This window comes from Micropterus dolomieu, linkage group LG19 (assembly GCF_021292245.1).
Source record: "Micropterus dolomieu isolate WLL.071019.BEF.003 ecotype Adirondacks linkage group LG19, ASM2129224v1, whole genome shotgun sequence".
Classification (NCBI taxonomy): domain Eukaryota; kingdom Metazoa; phylum Chordata; class Actinopteri; order Centrarchiformes; family Centrarchidae; genus Micropterus; species Micropterus dolomieu.
Genome location: NC_060168.1, coordinates 12,948,142 through 12,962,750, shown reverse-complemented (window position 1 = coordinate 12,962,750; position 14,609 = coordinate 12,948,142).

Here is a 14,609-nt window from a genome sequence, read left to right as displayed (position 1 = left end):
AAAGCACGTTTTGACTATTTAATTTATGCAGTGGTAAAAATAATGGCAAAAATGTGACTGTACTTGTTCTGTGTTCGGTATTCAGCAAATTTTCTCATTATATTTGGTTTTGGCTTCGGCCAAGAATTTTCATATTGGTGCATTGCTACTAGATTTGTTGGTACACAGCAAGTTAAATAATGTAGTCATAAGGATAGTTGCAAAAGAGATCATGTCTTTATTTTATATATAATTCAGCAGTAAGTCATGTTAATCATAGGCCACATTCTGATTTTCAAATACAAACAAGGATATTAGACATAGGCCTGCCAAACACATATTCCAGCTGCAACAACCAGGTTCTATTATTGCCTATAATCACATAAATGTCAGGCCTGGTTACGATATAAACTGCATACACTTATGTGGCAACAGTTGTGATTATTCCGTTAAAAGAAAAGGTAAAGTTTCACAAAGATATACCTTTGCTATTACCACGGACATAAAGTGATGTTTATTTGCATGTGATGTTATGGCACGACACCTGTATGTTTTGCTGTCCAGTCTTTCTGGCCATGTAAAATCTGATTTCAGGTCTGTTAACACTTTATACAGTCTATGATTAACACAGTTAAAGACGGGGACATTTGCGGGGACTCTACAGTGGCATCCATGACTAGCTTCCAGACAGACGGGGAAAAACTACACGGTGGATGTTAGAAAATCGACTTTCACCAGGCGACAAGTGTTTGTTTCCTGTGTGAAACAAAAAGTCAACGTTGGTTCTTTTTAGTTATGTTACATAGTGTTACGTAATGTTAATGTTACTTACCTTAACTCATGTAAGTATCATAGTTATTTTAACCATGATCTTTTCCTAAACCTTCTTAACCAAGTAGTTTTGTTGCCTAGGCTAAACCAACCAAATTGCAAAATTTCTCAACATTAACCACCAGTTTTATTTTGAAAGTCTGTACAGTGCATATTTATTATTGCTAACTTGTGTTTTTTGCTTTTGGCTAAGCTAAGGAAAATACACCACTCTTCAAGTCCTTTAAGTATTATCCCTATGTTCCCAGGGTCCTATGACCATGTGTGTCTCTTGATATAAATGAACATTGTAAGAGATTGATACAGTCTAACATGGGCTAACAAATTGCAAAAGAATGTATAGCTTGGCAAGGTAATGTAGGAGCAGCTAGCAAGAGAGAGCTAGTGTCTGGAAGTATCCAACCCAAAATATCCAGCTTCCTCCTTTCAGGCCTCCCTATAAAGCCACTCCCCCTCCCTTTTTTTAGGATTGAGTGCACGGGCAGATACCGGAGGTATTTCATTTTCGTGTCAGAGCATTTGATTTATTGATTTGCTGTCGGAATGTATAGAGAATTCCAAAAATATAACAGAAAATGCTGATAAAAATAAATTGCCTACCCTAGCTTTAAGAAAGATGGATATTTCACACACAGTTTGAATGGTAAAAATCTGCTCTGCCACTGTGGAGAAACAAATGTCTGAAGTCAAGAAAACTATCTTGACAGCAAATTTGAGAGCGTAAGCTTCAAGGAGTATAACATCAGTAAGCTGTATTTGAAGCTACGCGATTTCAACATATTGACCCAGGGAAATATGCTGAACATTTGACCTAGGAGAAAAGCATTGCTGAGAACATAAAACCCTTTGAAAGGTTTCCTCATTGTGTCATATCAAGAGGATATTGAGCTGGGAAATATAGGTTCCCTGGGAGCATAGATATACTCCCGTTCTTTAGATGCCAAGTATCGTTGTCCTATGCACACTGCTTCAACATGTCGAGAAATCCAAAGACTGACAGACCTGCCCTGCCTAGATATGGTTGCTAAGCTATGACAGGACTGTAACTATAAGGGGGAAGGGATGGTCAATTCACAAACATTTTGATTTGATGCCAGTTTTGCAGTTGGGACAGGAGAATCTCATCCAAAATAAGCACTGTCTGCCTTTTAGTCTGCCAATAATAGAATCCAAATGCAAACACAACTGAAAACCCATGACAGTATTTTAATTGCACTATTAAATCTATCCTAATTGTACTGCAAGCAGTGAGAACTGATAAAAATAATAACCAAAATAAAAAACTGGCAGCTGCTTTCAATTTGTAAAGTCTGTCCAGACATAGGTAAGGACATTACCTTATCAGCTTATCCACCAGCTTGAAGGTGTCCTCCTGGTCAGTGATGATGACACTGTGGGAGTTATGATTTAACAGGAAGGTGAGGACACGTCTCATCACACTTTTTAGTCATACTGAGAAGACATCACATCCTCTATGTCTAACTGATACTTGCCTCGTGATTCCATTACCTGGAGTGCCAGAGGGCCCGTGGGACAGGAGCCATCCACACAGGAAGCCAAGAAGCAAGTGAAGGCAGGGAGGAGAGGAAGGCAGGTACTCAGTGGACAAGTGCAACAGGAATATATCAAAAAGACTTGAATGTCTCTTTCCCTGGCAAACAGATTGCCTGGTTTGGGTGGATTTCATTCCAGCCATATGCCTCAAGGATATGCTGGGTCTTCTCATTTTAAGGCTCATCTTCCCATTTTTGCATGTTCAACATTTTGTGATAATAGAGAAACTGGGTCAAACTAGCACTCCCACATTCCAGTCACACAACTTCAGGGAAGGGAGAACTTTTGAGCATTTGCATTGTACTCTGGGGTGATGGAAAGAGGAGAGCAAGTTTTAATTCAAGCAAGTGAACTTTGGTGACTGCTGGTTTCCAGCGGGATATGGAAGGAGTTAGTGCCTGACCACTTACGCAACTGCAGTATGGGAATAGAAGACAGGGAAAATAGTTGTAAGAATTACTTCTGCCCAAAGACCAATTGCCTCAAGGACAGGTTATCAAATCCCAGATCTCTCAGTTGTAACAAAACTCTGTGCTGTGCTCAACATAGAACAAAAATAAAAGGAATATACACATCCTGTGGGTTCAATATGAGAATAGGGATGCCCCAAAGTAATTTACTCAGAACAACCTATACTGTAGCACATGAGTAATGTAAAAAGACCATAAAATGGCAAAAAAAATTACTTTAATGTTTTTACCTCAGCTTATACAAACTATCCCAAGAGATGTCACATTACAAAAAAAAACGGAAAATGGAAACACCAGCTACCAAAGCAATATAAGCCATAATAAACTTGCTGACTGCAGTAAATATGACTCCCATCTCAGCATACAGTTTAACTGGTACTGAAAGGCAATGAACTGAAGACTATATGGGCTGAGGTGACTTTGTCAAGGAACTCGGTAACCACATTTATCAATGCAGAATCATCCTTTAAAGAAGGCTTTCACAATGATTTCCAAGGCAGGGGGAACAGGCACAGGGAAAACGAGCGGATGTTTGAAAGCGTGAGTGAAAATGAAAGAGGAGAGAGGGGGGAAGTAGAGGAGGGAGACAGTGACAACACGGGCGCTAGGACTGAGCCATTCTAACTGAGTGAAGACTATGGGTGGTTATTTGGTCTCCATCCAGACACCTGGAGCTGTTATCAGGTTGCGGTGAGTGGGGCTTTCAGAGGGCTGTGAATGGGAAGCTGGAGCTCAGCACTAACAGGCATTTCAAGGCTCTTTCAGTCTGATTATGATGGTGGTGTTCTAAAGCAGGTCAAGCTGACAGGGCAGCAGCCTGGACCCCTGTGCCCAGCTCCGCTTTGAGGAAATCTGACTGAAGGAGGGGACGGCTGGACTGGCTGACCGCCAGTGCAGCTCCTGAAGCCACATTATATGCACATCAAGTTTAAACTGTACAGAGATGAAAACACCTACAGTAAATAGCTGTACAAACAAACATTGACAGTAACATCTTTCTCTTGTGTGTCTTTTTGATGTGCAAAGAATAATTCTGGTTGCAAACACAAACCTTTCAAAAACAAAGAAAAACTGTCCTGTTATTTCAAATACAATTTAAAATTTTGCTTTAAGTAGTTTCAGTGTTAAACTATTACAAATTATAAAATTGGATTATTACAAGTGATGCATTAACCTGGAGGAAGGATTTTTAATGTTGTAGCTGGTCAATGTGGAGCTAATGTAAACAATTGTATGAAATGTATAAAGGAATCATATTTTTTTTAAAAACATGAACACATGTTTTGCGTGTAAAATCTTAATCTGCAAGGCAACCAATGATTGTAGTTGTCAGATAAATATAATGGTGTAAAAACTACAATATTTGTCGTTGAAATGTAGTGTGGTAGAACTATAAAGTGAAAAACAGAAATAATCAAGAAAAGTACCTCTAATTGTACTTAAGTGCACTGCTAGAGTCAATGTACTTTTCACCACTGATAATTGGCCTTTTCATGACCACTAAGCACACAAAAATGGCCAACATTGGAGAAAACATAATTTCATCAACAACAATAATGACGATGAATGTGTAGAAATAAGAAGTATTTGGACCAACAATGAGTCCAGTTATAAAGGACCAGACAGAATGAAAGCCTGGCAGTCGTTCATCTTTAGCTGGTGTTCTGGCTGAGTGGAGCTGGAAGCAATAGCAGAGGGAGGAAGAAGAGAAGGAGCAGTTTTTTTCCCCACTGAACATTAGTCCTTGGTTCTGTCAGTCAGTGCTGAACCAGCCTTTTTGTTTCCTAGCTGATTCCTCTACTATTCCCTCTGAAATGCTAATATGGCACCTTAGTGTGCCAGTGTCAGCCTTTCCCAACGTTCGCCTCACATGTTTATATCCCCTGGATGAGATCACTCTCTCTATCTCTCCCTTGTTCTGTCCCTATGTCTCCTCTCCTAGATGTGCACAAAAGCAGAGTTTAGTTCTGGTTTATATAAAATAGCAACAAACTTAGGAGAAGGTCAGCGGTCATGTCAATTTTGCATCCTCCAAGACGAGAGGAAAAACAACCAGCCACATTCTGTTAAACACTACCCCTCATCACAATTCGCCAATGCAGTGACCTTTCTTTGTGCCATTCTGAAAAGAACCAATTTCAGGCACCTTCATCCACTGGCGTGTGTATGAAAGCTATAATTTCAGCTGTTTCTCAAAACTTCCTTTGACAGTTCTTTCAGTGTACCTGAATCTCCAGGGTACACCAGAATATGAGAGAGACTAGTGCTTTCACAGTCTCAACAAATGGTGCCAAATTCTTCCCGATGCAGATGCACACAGCCTCTTGCAGCCTTCTGATGTACAAATCTAACTGTTCATTCATCCAAGGAAAATGAATGTGATGACAATTTAAATGGTCTCTGTGTATCAGTCAAAGCCAATGTATAAGGAGTTCAAACATGGGTGCAATCAAAGAATCGCGTGGCACTGCCGTTGAATCTTAACCTCAGATCTCACTTGCCGAAGAACCCTTAAAATTATACTTCACGTTATGATTACAGGGTGCCACGTCTGCACTCTATCGGATCTTCTCTTTGGTTGGCTGAGTCTTTCCCAGTATCTATTCTAATAAGCAGCAGAGTTAATCGAGAGCACAGACCAACACAGCTTCCCCCTAGGAGCAGCCAGGCAGTGCTGCTGACTGTGGCGCTGACAGCCAGAGAGCATTAAGCACATGGGTACTGCAGCCCAGTGCAGGCGCTCAGTGAACCATGACAGTGTCATTTCTTTTAATAGGGCTTCTTTCTCTTTCCCTCTTTCTCTCATAGTCTGTTTCCTCCCCTCTCTATTTTTTCGTTTCGTTTCTCCCCGCTTGTATAGTGCCAACCACGAACCTTTCCCAGCTTCCTAAACATCCTTATTCCTAGCTCTAGCTTCCTTTCTTTTTTTAATCCAGGGCCCTGGTCTGCCTATTTAAAATGCAAGACGTGGGGATGCAGTTGTTGCAGAGAACCCCAACGGCGTGTGGGGAACTCTAATTGGTTTGCTTAACCTTCAGAGCACAATGAGCAGGCTGTAATGAAGGCTCATGATTCATGGGCAGGTAATAAAGCTGAAGAGGGCCGTTTACCAGCATACACACATACCTTAAGAAGCTCTGAGTAACCCACATATGGTATTTAACACAACATCAGGAGTGCGTTGTCAGACAGGCGTATGGTCCCTAATAAAGCCCTGAGCTATTCTACTGAGAGACTATTGAAAACCATTCCTTCTTGGCAAGTGATTTTCATCAAAAACATGCAACCAACATGGCAGCCAGGTGCAGGTAATTTGAACGCTGAATGCCAGAAGGGAAAATTACCAGGGTATGTGACAGTTGATGACATAATGTAATGTAAGTTTTCAGGTCAGCAGCTCGGCTTGTGACACACCAAAGCTACACAAGGTTGGTCACAGCACACTCTTTCCAAATGTACAGTAGATTTCACTTCCTGCATCTGAAAGCCAAGTTGTATTTCATGCAGTGTGGTCAGACAAAGGCCTTTCAGAGGGGGCAACTTTTAGATACCGCACCCTGATAAGACACTATGAGAGCTAAGGGAAACGTGTTAGCACCATAGGGCAAAGCTTCCCAGAAAGCTGAATTAGCTTGTGTGCGTTGTGCATGTTTGATGAGGTTTTTTAATGAACTGGCGGACTCTGGGTGGATATTGCTGTGTCAGGGTATGGTCTGCCTTTTAAGGGCTTCTGAATAAGTTATGATATTTGGAGAGATAATGAGATGGAGGGATGGAGATAGAGGGCGTGAAGGAGCTGAGATCATCAGCAGAAAAGTCTTTACACAAACTGACAGTTTTCAAGGTCAAACTGAGATAATCAGAGCAAAAAACTTTCACTCTTTTAAACACGATTCTACACTTGAACAGGAAAAAACTCACTTCCTTTACTGTATCTGTCTAATGTGAACACATTTACATCAAATCCTAAAAAACTGTGAGCACAAAAAGGGTGGGAACACAAGGGAAGAGAGAAAGACTGCATGACACCATTTTTGTCAAAGCCCACTTCTATGAGCTAATGTCACTGCTACTCTCCTTTCAGCCTTTGTTGCCACAGACACGCTGCAAATCAGAGAGGCACTGATGCTCTGATGCACTGTGTCATATAGGTGCAATGAATTATGGTAATTGTGGTTCTACAAACAGGCTTTCAGTGCTTGGCAGCATTAAATCTTGACAGTTTGAAAACAACATCATTGAGCACCTCAGGCTTCATGTATCATGGCACCGGAAATAAATCAAGAAACAAAGGTTTACGTATTGTATTGTTAATTTAGCTGGTAATACATCTATGAATAAGCACTGTTGTTAGGTCAGATTTAATATAATAAAATTGAATAGAGCACCTGTTTCCATCGGTCAGTGACAGTAAAGAAGAATGTCGTAGTAGCGTTTAAATTCATGTTGAATATAAGGGATTAGAATTGTATCTAAGTATAAAACCACAACTGAGGCCTGTGCCTAACCTCAAAAAATCCAATCCAATCTGTGTCAAACACATAGAGACACATCAGAGGAGTAGTATAGTTGTAGCTAAAAGTGTAGCTGATGTCCCCTTAGCCCAATAATTCTCATTGAAAAGCTTGGGGGAGCAGTTCTGCTCTGCTCTTTATTGGAGGTGGGGAAGTTAACCAGACATACGCCAAAACTACCACTAAGTCCTACTCCTTGAAGCCTTTTCTCTTGTCAAACCAAAAACACACAGTCTTCCAGTGAAGCATATTCTCACTTGCCTGAATTGTCAACTCGGTTGACTGAGCGGGCTCAAAGGTCTGGACCCAGGCAGTAATCTCACCTGTGTGTGGCATTTTGTTTTATGGTGTTGAATGGGCTTATTACTGCCCCCCTGTGGCAAATAGGGAAAGGGAATGAGGCAAATAATGCGCTGCACTCGAAAGGGTTCTTGGAAAACTGACATAAAGGTGAGATTTATGCTTTATCTGAACTTCTAAAAACAGTATTTTATCTTGTGGTTTGAAGTGGCTGGTTTTGAAAATGTCCCCAGCTGCGAGATGGATTGCTAGTCAGCTTTGTGCTTGCTATTGCAGCTGGCCAGTTTTTATGTATAGCCTGATTAACGTAAGGGGCTGCAGGAGTGCAGGTCTCCACACCAAACCAAAATGATTTAAAACAAAAAAAAAAGCCAAATCAAAAGTTAAGTGTCTTTTTGCACTTCCATGACAGCATAAATCATGACATTAAGCCCGGCCTTAGATGAGGTATTTTATTGATTGGAGGCAATGGGATGACTTCACAATGACTAAAAACCTTAATGAAGGTTAATTTCCCATGTCTTGATTATTAGTGGCTTTATTTCTGGGCCTTTAACCTCATCCTGGCCAGCAATGCCATGTTGTCATACCGATAGCATGCACCTTGGTTCTTCACAGGATGTATTACTGTCTATAAATCATCCATCCACTGGCGTTCTGACCACATATCTATCTAGAAATTGCAATTATGAGTTTCTTAGCAATACATACAAAGAACATGGTGAGAGATTGTATAACCAGTTCTTGGTAGGTCAATGGTTAGCTAGCCAGTGCAGCTAACCTGCATCTGCTCCTCTCTGAGTCTGTTCACCACATCGACCACCAGGATGAAAGCCCCTCATTGCCACCGTGGATGGATTACCTGGAGCCTAGACAGAGAGTGTGTCTGACAGCAAACATGGCGTTGCATACAGGCTGAGAGAAATTCTGCAGGCCCCGTTTTGGCGTTAGTGCGGACAGGCTACGACGCAGATACTCACATTGGGCTTCCGGATTGGGTCTTATAATTCACGCAAAACAAAACATGAAGCTACTGACAGTAATTTTTGTTTTGGAATTTTTATTTAAATATTTTGTTCAGTGCAAAAGACACTTACACACCTTTACTGTGCATGTCGCCATATTTGCTTTGCGACCACTCCCGGTCTGTTTTCCTTCGCCACAACATCGCTTTGCCCATGTTACTTTCAGTTCCACCGTGTACCAAAGAAATCTCTGGTGTGGTTCTTTGCCATTGCTGTCAGTGTTTTCCACATCACAGAAATCATAGGGCCCTATAACTATACCGTAATTTTCTTATGTTTAAACGAGATCACAGAGCTCCTTGCATGGCTGTAGAGAGTGTTTCTTTCAGACGAGATAGTAGGTCAAATTTGAACCAGAATACAAAAAGAGTGTATAAAATAAGGCCTATAGGGGGATTTCTACATTGAAAATTAATGTTACCACTCATTGAAAATGTGTTATTATATGGGTTTAGGTACTCACAGGATATCTTTCCTGCCCAAGGCAAGTACCAAAAAAAACAAACAAACATGGAGGTGAAACACAGGCCACCGACAAGAGCTTTCACCATGAAAAGCTGTACTTACCAATGGTGGAATTTTTCCCTCCCTTGTCCCTCTAGTAGACTTTGGGATAAAGCAGGTGAGTGAGGTTTGTAGACCTGAGAGTGCTGTGTGTACTTCACTGACAACACATTACATGATGCCTGGGTATCGCAGTATACATTTTTCAAACCGTTGTGTCTTGCTGCCTTTTAAAGTCACCAATGTGTGAAGGTGCCTGGTGCAGCAGCATTGATACTTGTCTTTGTGTTGAGAGTTTTTGTCGGAAATAGAGTCAAAATAGAAGAGAATTCATGCTTTAAAATGAATTAGTTCATTTCGGGTGATTGAACCTGTGCCACTTCTACCTGGGCAATTTGATATGTTGCTCTCATGGTGGCTGCAAACAACTTCTTTGTAAGTTGTTTCTTTCTCCCTGGTGAACACAACAGCAATTACTTTCAGTGGTTGCCCTTCTCACACCTCCCATTCACACGGTTTTGAGCCTGTCCATTCAGCTGTTGGAGGAAGGGGGGGTTGCATTGTTTAACAGCCTGGAGAGCGCTAGAGTCATTCATTTTGTAGAGTACAGATGAACTCACCCTATAAGGGAAGAAAATATAAACACTGACCCAAGCAAACGGATATTTTTCTTCCCAGCGGTGACTATACTGGGAAGCAGGGCTCAAAACAGAGAATAAGAGTGAGATTGAGGGAGGCAGGGAAAAAAATTATGTGTGACAAAGTGCATGGCTGCAGTATATGAAATAGACTAAGGTCATTGGGTCCTGGGTAGGAAATGGAAAAACCTTGCATATGAGAGTGTTAGATTATCATGGCATGATATCGTTCAGTGAGGTGAAGCTGAACCAAGGAGGTGAAACTAGAAAATATTCTTTCCAATCCAAACCAGGAGAAAATGCAAGCAAAACACAAAAGACACAGAGAAATAAACAAAGAGAGTGGCACAGAGAAAGACGCTGAAGGGTAGATTACCTCTGGGTTCACCCCAGGTGTGCCTCTTGATCATGCTGTTGGTCTGACTTAGAGGTTTTGATATGGGTAGTGACTGTTTATTGAAGCTGGCAGAGGTTGTGCTCTCGGAGATGGCAGCCTCACATGAGCCTCAGAAACAAGCAGCGTGGAAAACATCCAGGGAATGGAGAGACCGTAAACCATCATCCTGGCACATATAAAGGCTCATATAAACATGCATCTCACTCATATTTCACCTCTTTATTGGACTCAGCTTCATTGCACATCCAAGATATACAAGTGTCTACAAGAAGATAGTCTAAATGATCTCTCTATCACTGTACATGCTTTGGGTTACTGAGCAATTTGATGCCTAAAAACCCAGAATGTAAACATTCCCCAGATGATGGAGCTGGCAGCAAAGCACACTAACTCTGATAATGACTCAAAGTATTCTGATTCATACCTTATGAATTTCAATGTCATTTTCTAAATGTGAGCAGTAAAAAAAACAGTGAAACTCTCTCCATATATAATGTTTTAATGAATGTGGACATTTATTTTATATTCTGTTTACATTGTTAACCACAACTTGTGTGTTAGTTACTCACTATACTTCACTTGGCCTATAGGCTGATCAGTATTTAAAGTGACTATAATCAATATTTTTATATTAACAGGGAATCATATATCTATGTGTGAAAGGGCCACATAGAACCACATACAAGTCACTCATGAACCCACAGATTATTAACTCTGCATTTTCCCAGCTCTATGCAGCGTTATAAGTTCTTTTAGCTCAAAGTTTTGTTTTTCTGGCCCGCAACCTGACTGTTTTGCTTCACTCTGACAGCTCACTATTGTGTCGCTTTAGGTGACAGCAAAAAAAAGCTGGTGAACATAGTGGAGCATTTAGCTGCTAAAATTAACCTTTATTTAACCACTTTTTAAGGAGAGAACTGGCCAAAAAAGAGCTACATATTTATCTCAGGTGTTGGTGGAAACCAAAAACAGAGCTAAAATGTGAGTGAATATTGGTCTTGTATGTATCAGGTGCATGGCCAGAAAAATAACTCAAAATAAATTCCTAAGTTGCTCCATATCTGCTAGATGTTTTAATACTGTTTGCTAACATATTCTACGTTACAACTTTATACGGTGATAATATGGCGAACCAAAAGTCAGCTATTGGTTTGAATACTTTAAAACAGCAATAATTTAAATTTTGGCTACGTGGGGGCAGCACAACAAGCTGTAAACACAACAGTGACAAATGATCACCTTATACAGATTGTTGTGGTGAACATATTAGAAAACCTATCTATCCCTATCTATGGATTATCATTAGCATTAATTTACCATTAATTTGTCATGTTTCTGGCCACCGGATGAATTTAAGTCTATTATTCACTGTCTTTCTTGCACTGTTTTTGTCTCCACCATCTCATGAGAAAAGTATTATTTCTGATGAATGGTTAACTATGTTCCCTGGCTACTCGCTAACTTTGTCTGATTATTGCTGGGCGGGTAGCATACAGCAGGTTTGTAGAGATTTTTTTTTCTGAAAAAGCCTCTGCTGTGGCTGAAAACAAGCTAATGAGAGCATTGAGACTGAACTAAAACATTAAAGTTGCAGGCTGTAAAACAAAAATATTGATTAGTACAGTGTTAATGATGTCATGTGTAATGCTGATGAATATTTCTTTACTCTTTGAGCACCCATATAAACGTACATTATAATTAACAACTATCTTAGCTGAGAATGAATAATGCATTTTTAACACACCTTAAACACCTTATGTAATGCTTCATCGTTGATGAAGCATTAATACATGAATATTGATGTGTTACTCTGGATTCTTATACTCATGTATATCTTATTATATCCATTATGTTGTTGATCAGTGGCATGGCTGTATTCCTATGGGGTTTCTTCTGCTCTGTGTCATGTCAGTGTGCTGTACGTCTCTCAGGTCTTCTGCTCTTCATTAATAAATACAATTACAGAATCATGTCTCTGCTGATGGTGCTGCAGTGTAACAGACAAGGTTACTCACAGAGGAGCACTGCTGAGCTTGAGGCAAGGCAAAATATTACAGCCTTTACAGCAAAACATCCCTGTTTAATAAAGTGCCTTAAACAGTGAAAACTTGGCACAGGAAAAAAGGCTTTGGGGGACAGCAACTTTCATGAAGGTGTACACAAACAAAAAAGACAATTTCTTGGCTACTCGTGTAACTACACTAAATTCAGTTTTAAAGCAGCACTAATTAATATTTTCATGTTAAAAATGGGTCGATGTGTAATGTGAAAGGAAAACAGTCATCCGTCACCAGATTCTGCAGTACCCTTCAACTCTATAGGGCACTTTAACATCCTTCAGCTCATTGTTTTGGTTATAAGGCCCACAACTTTGCTGTTTTAATTCAGTCTCGCTGCTCTTAGTTGCAGCAGAAGCAGGCAGCTTTTTTCAGTAAAAGTCTCTAAAAACCCACTGTACACTACCCGCCCAGCACCAATCAGCACCCAGATAATGCTAGTGACTAGCTGTTGAACATATTGGAGCATGTAGCAGCTAAAGAGCCAGATATTTCCCTCAGGAGTTGGTTAAGACGAAAAACAGCTAAGTGCTAAAAGGAAAATAAATTGGATTTACGTTCATCCGGGGGACTGGAAGTGTAATTAGTGCAACTGTTTGCTAACACATTTGCTATATCAACTTTATAAAGTGATAATATGTCGGTGTTTTGTTTACAACTTGTTCTGCTGCCCCCAAAGTAGCCAAAAAAATAAATAAATACTGCCATAGGTGCAATTTTGAGGTACGTGTTCTTTACTTGAGTATTTACATTTCATATAATTACTTCTACAGGCATATACAATACTTTCTACTCCCCTACATTATTCCTTTTATAAAATGTAATGCATTGTTATAAGGTAAACCATCCAACAGTATATGAAGCTGTGAAAATTAGCTTCACCTCAACCAACATGCTATTTACAGGTTAATGAATCAGAAATAATGATGATATATATAAAGCAATATTCTGAATATATAATTATTTTACAATAAATAGTTCATTATTACTTGCTGTTTTACTTGTGATTGAGTCTTTTTACATTGTAGTATTTTTACTTGTCATTACTGAATGGCCTCATGGTTAAGATGTATACCATGAAAGCACAACTTTCCCGGTTAATTTCTGGCAGAGGTTCTTTGTTGCCTGTTGCACATCTTTCTCTCACTCCTGTTTCCTGCTTGTATCTCCACTATCCCTATTCAATAAAGGCAAAATTGCCCCCCAAAACAATAAATAAATAAAAAACAGTGAATTAGTTGCAAGTGCAACTCTAAAATTGTATTGTTTACTGATTACTCCGGACAGGGTTGCCAGGAGAAAACACACAAAACAACCCTTTGCATGCTAACAAGGCCACTTAACTGCAGCAAGTCTGTGTGGAATAAAAAAAATCAATAAAGTTTATCCAAATAGTTCCACACAACAGTCAGCAAATAGATGTAAGCATGGAGAGTGAGGCAAGGGGCACAAAAGCAGCACAGTGCAAAAAGACAGGCAGAGAGAGAGAGCTCAGCGATCTTGATAAGGACTCTTAAGACTGACACCCACAATGAGAGTGAATTAATCATTGTTCGGGGAAATAGGAGACATGGTCCAATTTACAGGAGATTTATAGGTAGGAAATCAAATGCCACAGCATATCAATTAGCCAAGGTTACACCTCCGCAATTCAATGTGCAGACACAAGGACTCCTGAGAAGGTAATGTATGGGGGGTGGAGAGGTCTAAAATAATTTACTGTAATATAATAGTATTATTCGATAAGCTATGAATCGCTTTAGCTCATATGTGATTCCTTATGATGGCAATTGAAAGTGGATTTTAATTTGTGCTCTTTTATGAATGGTTAGGAGAAAGGAGGAACTTACAGACAGCACCTCTTTAGTAGAGACTAAGCAGCCATCATCATCTTCCAACAACAGAAGTCTCAGCCCACCACTCAACTTTCTATGAATATTTAATTAAATTTAACCTTTATTTAATCTTGAGAAATCAGAGAGAGCATGCCCTCATTTACAATGATGTCCAGGGTTGCAGCTACAGAATAAAATACAGCAAAATAATAACTGACGAGAAAACAAACAGACCACAGTTACAAACAGTTACATTCAAGAGCAGAGTAGTTTGTAATCATGGTTTTAAATTGACCTAAAGGTAAAAGTTTTAATTTAAAGTGTTACGAAAACTAAAAGCAGTTTCCCCACATTTTAAATATAAGAGTGCCTATTCCTCCTGCAAAACTCCATCATCTGGCAGGGAAAGCCTCTAAATCTTGTTATAAGCTCAGAGAGGATAGAGTGGCACACCATTTATAAAAGCTGCATTGATGCCTTGGGGGGGGGGGGGGGGGTGTAAGAA